Raw genomic sequence first — 5527 nt, 5'->3', positions numbered from 1 at the left:
GGAACTTCTTGATTTGCACCAAGGGTGTGAGGGACCCTTTTGAAGTTCCAGAGGTGAGGTGTGATCAGCCTCGAGACCCCTCAGTGGAAATGGGCCACATCTCGCCTGGAGTGGAGAACATCCTGGGATTTCTCCAGTTGCGACAGGTCTTCTCGAGTTACGACGGGGACCTCAGGGACCCGCTCTGGTGGCTTCAGGAAAGGCCAGTCCCTTTGCCAGTCGCTACGGGCCATCTCGGGATTCCACTGCCGTCCATGCCGGGGACTAACACCTTGTGTGGAGTCAGGGCCGGAACCTGAGGATTCCTCTCCAGTGTTGCCATGGATCCTGGGGTGCTTCTGAGACTCCCCAGGGGAGTCAGGATTTGTCTCGAGTGGGGTCATGCACGTGTGCTTTCCTCCGGAGCTGCAGCAGTAGTGTCACGCATCTTAGCAGGTGGATCAACGGATCTGTGGCTTTCCCTCGAGGCTGTGCCTCGAGGCTTTCCCACGAGGCTTTCCCACAGGGATGTGCCACGTGCCACCTTGGTGTGAGTCGATCCTCGGCTAGAAAGACGAGCCGGTGAAGGGAAAAGAGGTTCCTCTGGAAAGTACTGAGACATCTGGGGGACTCTTGGAATGGTGGCACGACCCTGGAGTTCCTCTCGCCGTTCCCGTTGAGAGGGCCTCCTCTTGAGATCCGACGGGAATGCCGGGAAACTCTTTCAGGACGAAGCAGGGAAAGGATCCCTCATCTCTAGCTATGAGGCGCAAACGGGGCTCCTCTAGAGGTGGGCGGGACACTCGTGTTTCATCTCGAGTGGAGATGGGTATGTCAGGGAACTTCTTGATTTGCACCAAGGGTGTGAAGGACCCTTTCGAAGTTCCAGAGGTGAGGTGTGCTCAACCTCGAGACGCCTCAGCGGAAATGGGCCTCATCTCGCCTGGAGGGGAGACCCTACTGGATTTGCTCGAGTTTCGGCAGGTCTTCTCGAGTTACGACGGGGAGCTCAGGAACCCGCTCTGGTGGCCTCAGGAAAGGCCAGTCCCCATGCGAGTTGCTGGGGACCATCCCGGGATTCCTCTCCCGTCCATGCCGGGGCCTAAGAGCTTGAGTGGAGTCGGGGCCGGAACCTGAGGATTCCTCTCCAGTGTTGCCATGGACCTTGGGGTGCTTCTGAGTCTCCCCAGGTGAGTCAGGCCTCGTCTCGAGTGAGGGCATGCACGTGCGCTTTCCTCCCGAGCCGCAGCAGTAGTGTCACGCTTCCTGTCACGTGGATCAAGGGATCTGTGGCTTTCCCAAGAGGCTTTCCCAGAGGGCTGAGCCACGTGCCACCTTGGTGTGAGTCGATCCTCGGCGTGAAAGACGAGCCGGTGAAGGGAAAAGAGGTTCCTCTGGAATAGACTGAGACATCTGGGGGACTCTTGGAACCGTGGCACGACCCTGGATTTCCTCTCGCTGTTACCGTTGAGAGGGCCTCTTCTTGAGATCCGACGGGAACGCCGGGAACTCTTGCCCGACGAAGCAGGGAAAGGATCCCTCATCTCGATCTACGAGGCGGAAACGGGGCTCCTCTGGATGTGGGCGGGACACTCGTGTTTCATCTCGGGTGGAGATGGGTATGTCGGGGAACTTCTTGATTTGCACCAAGGGTGTGAAGGACCCTTTCGAAGTTCTAGCGGTGAGGTGTGATCAGCCTCGAGACGCCTCAGCGGAAATGGGCCTCATCTCGCCTGGAGAGGAGATCATCCTGGGTTTTCTCCAGTTGCGGCAGGTCTTCTCGAGTTACGACGGGGAATTCAGGGACCCGCTCTGGTGGCCTCAGGAAAGGCCAGTCCCCATGCGAGTTGCTAGGGGCCATCTCGGGATTCCTCTCCCGTCGATGCCGGGGCCTAAGACCTTGTGTGGAGTCGGGGCCGGAACCTGAGGATTCCTCTCCAGTGTTGCCATGGATCTTGGGGAGCTTCTGAGTCTCCCCATGGCAGTCAGGCCTCGTCTCGAGTGGGGACATGCACGTGCACTTTCCTCTCAAACTGCAGCAGTAGTGTCACGCTTACTGTCATGTGGATCAAGGGATCTGTGGCTTTCCCTCGAGGCTTTCCCACGAGGCTTTCCCACAGGGATGTGCCACGTGCCACCTTGGTGTGAGTCGATCCTCGGCGTGAAAGACGAGCCGGTGAAGGGAAAAGAGGTTCCTCTGGAATGGACTGAGACATGTGGGGGACTCTTGGAATGGTGGCACGACCCTGGAGTTCCTCTCGCCGTTCCTCTATTGAGGGCCTCCTCTTGAGATGCGACGGGAACGCCGGCAACTCTTTCCCGACGAAGCAGGGAAAGGATCCCTCATCTCGATCTACGAGTTGGAAACGGGGCTCTTCTGGATGTGGGCGGGACCCTCGTGTTTCCTCTCGAGTGCAGACGGGTATGTCAGGGAACTTCTTGATTTGCACCAAGGGTGTGAAAGACCCTTTCGAAGTTCCAGAGGTGAGGTGTGATCAGCCTCGAGACGACTCAGCGGAAATGGGCCTCATCTCGCCTGGAGGGGAGAACCTCCTGGAGTTTCTCGAGTTGCGGCAGGTCTTCTCGAGTTACCACAGGGACCTCAGGGACCCGCTCTGGTGGCCTCAGGAAAGGCCAGTCCCCATGCGAGTTGCTAGGCGCCCTCTCAGGATTCCTCTCCCGTCCATGCCGTGGCCTAAGACCTTGTGTGGAGTCGGGGCAGGAACCTGAGGATTCCTCTCCAGTGTTGACATGGATCTTGGGGTGCTTCTGAGTCTCCCCAGGGGAGTCAGACCTCGTCTCGAGTGGGGGCATGCACGTGCACTTTCCTCCCGAGCTGAAGCAGTAGTGTCACGCTTCCTGTCACGTGGATCAAGGGATCTGCGGCTTTCCCTCGAGGATTTCCCACGAGGCTTTCCCACAGGGCTGTGGCACTTGCCACCTTGGTGTGAGTCGATCCTCGGCGTGAAAGACGAGCCGGTGAAGGGAAAAGAGGTTCCTCTGGAATGGACTGAGACATGTGGGGGACTCTTGGAATGGTGACACGACCCTGGAGTTCCTCTCGCCGTTCCTCTATTGAGGGCCTCCTCTTGAGATGCGTCAGGTACGCCGGGAATTCTTTCCCGACGAAGCAGGGAAGGGATATCACATCTCTAGCTACGAGGCGGAAACGGGGCTCCTCTGGATGTGGGCGGGACCCTCGTGTTTCCTCTCGAGTCGAGACGGGTATGTCGGTGAACTTCTTGATTTGCACCAAGGGTGTGAAAGACCCTTTCGAACTTCCAGAGGTGAGGTGTGATCAGCCTCGAGACGCCTCAGCGGAAATGCGCCTCATCTCGCCTGGAGGGGAGAACCTCCTGGATATTCTCGAGTTGCGGCAGGTCTTCTCGAGTTACGACGGGGACCTCAGGGGCCCGCTCTGGTGGCTTCAGGAAAGGCCAGTCCTAATGCGAGTTGCTAGGGGCCCTCTCGGCATTCCTCTCCCGTTCATGCCGGGGCCTAAGACCTTGTGTGGAGTCGGGGCCGAAACCTGCGGATTCCTCTCCACTGATGACATGGTTCTTGTGGTGCTTCTGGCCTCCCCAGGGGTGTCAGGCCTTGTCTCGATTGGGGGCATGTATGTGCGCTTTCCTCCCGAGCTGCAGCAGTAGTGTCACTCTTCCTGTCACGTGGATCAAGGGATCTGTGGCTTTCCCGCGAGGCTTTCCCACGAGGGTTTCCCACAGGCCTGTGCCACGTGCCACCTTGGTGTGAGTCGATCCTCGGCGTGAAAGACGAGCCGGTGAAGGGAAAAGAGGTTCCTCTGGAATGGACTGAGACATCTGACGGACTCTTGGAATGGTGGCACGACCCTGAATTCCTCTCGCAGTTCCTGTTGAGAGGGCCTCCTCTTGAGATGCGACGGGAAGGTCGGGAACTCTTTCCCGACAAAGCAGGGAAAGTGTCCCTCATCTTGAGCTACGAGGCGGAAACGGGACGCCTCTGGATGTGGGTGGGACCTTCGTGTTTCCTCTCGAGTGGAGACGGGTATGTCGGGGAACTTATTGATTTGCTCCAAGGGTGTGAAGGACCCTTTCGAAGTTCCAGAGGTGAGGTGTGATCAGCCTCGAGTCGCCTAAGCGGAAATTGGGCCTCATTTCGCCTGGAGGGGAGAACCTCCTGGATTTTCTCGAGTTGCGTCAGGTCTTCTCGAGTTACGACGGGGACTTCAGGGACCCGCTCTGATGGCCTCAGGAAAGGCCAGTCCCCATGCGAGTTGCTAGGGGCCCTCTCGGGATTCCTCTCACGTCGATGCCGGGGCCTAAGACCTTGTGTGGAGTCGGGGCCGGAACCTGAGGATTCCTCTCCAGTGTTGCCATGGATCTTGGGGTGCTTCTGACTCTCCCCAGGGGAGTCAGGCCTCGTTTCAAGTGGGGGCATGCACGTGCGCTTTCCTCCCGAGCTGCAGCAGTAGTGTCACGCTTCCTGTCACGTGGATCAAGGGATCTGTGAGTTTCCCTCGAGGCTTTCCCTCGAGGCTTTCCCACGAGGGTTTCCACAGGGCTGTGCCACGTGCCACCTTGGTGTGAGTCGATCCTCGGCGTGAAAGACGAGCCGGTGAATGGAAAAGAGGTTCCTCTGGAATGGACTGAGACATCTGGGCGCCTCTTGGAATGGTGGCAGGACCCTGGAGTTCCTCTCGCCGTTCCTGTTGAGAGGGTCTCCTCTTGAGATGCGACGGGAACGCCGGGAACTCTTTCCCGACGATCCAGGGAAAGGATACCTCATCTCGAGCTACGACGCGGAAACGGGGCTCCTCTGGATGTGGACGGGACCCTCGTGTTTCCTCTCGAGTGGAACCGGGAATGTCGCGGAACTTCTTGATTTGCACCAAGGGTGTGAGGGACCCTTTCGAAGTTCCAGAGGTGAGGTGTGATCAGCCTCGAGACGCCTCAGTGGAAATGGGCCACATCTCGCCTGGAGTGGAGAACATCCTGGGATTTCTCCAGTTGCGACAGGTCTTCTCGAGTTACGACGGGGACCTCAGGGACCCGCTCTGGTGGCTTCAGGAAAGGCCAGTCCCTATGCCAGTCGCTACGGGCCATCTCGGGATTCCACTGCCGTCCATGCCGGGGACTAACACCTTGTGTGGAGTCAGGGCCGGAACCTGAGGATTCCTCTCCAGTGTTGCCATGGATCCTGGGGTGCTTCTGAGACTCCCCAGGGGAGTCAGGATTTGTCTCGAGTGGGGTCATGCACGTGTGCTTTCCTCCGGAGCTGCAGCAGTAGTGTCACGCATCTTAGCAGGTGGATCAACGGATCTGTGGCTTTCCCTCGAGGCTGTGCCTCGAGGCTTTCCCACGAGGCTTTCCCACAGGGATGTGCCACGTGCCACCTTGGTGTGAGTCGATCCTCGGCTAGAAAGACGAGCCGGTGAAGGGAAAAGAGGTTCCTCTGGAAAGTACTGAGACATCTGGGGGACTCTTGGAATGGTGGCACGACCCTGGAGTTCCTCTCGCCGTTCCCGTTGAGAGGGCCTCCTTTTGAGATCCGACGGGAATGCCGGGAA

Source organism: Budorcas taxicolor, chromosome 11 (genome assembly GCF_023091745.1).
Source record: "Budorcas taxicolor isolate Tak-1 chromosome 11, Takin1.1, whole genome shotgun sequence".
NCBI lineage: Eukaryota > Metazoa > Chordata > Mammalia > Artiodactyla > Bovidae > Budorcas > Budorcas taxicolor.
Note: the sequence above shows the minus strand (reverse complement) of the source record.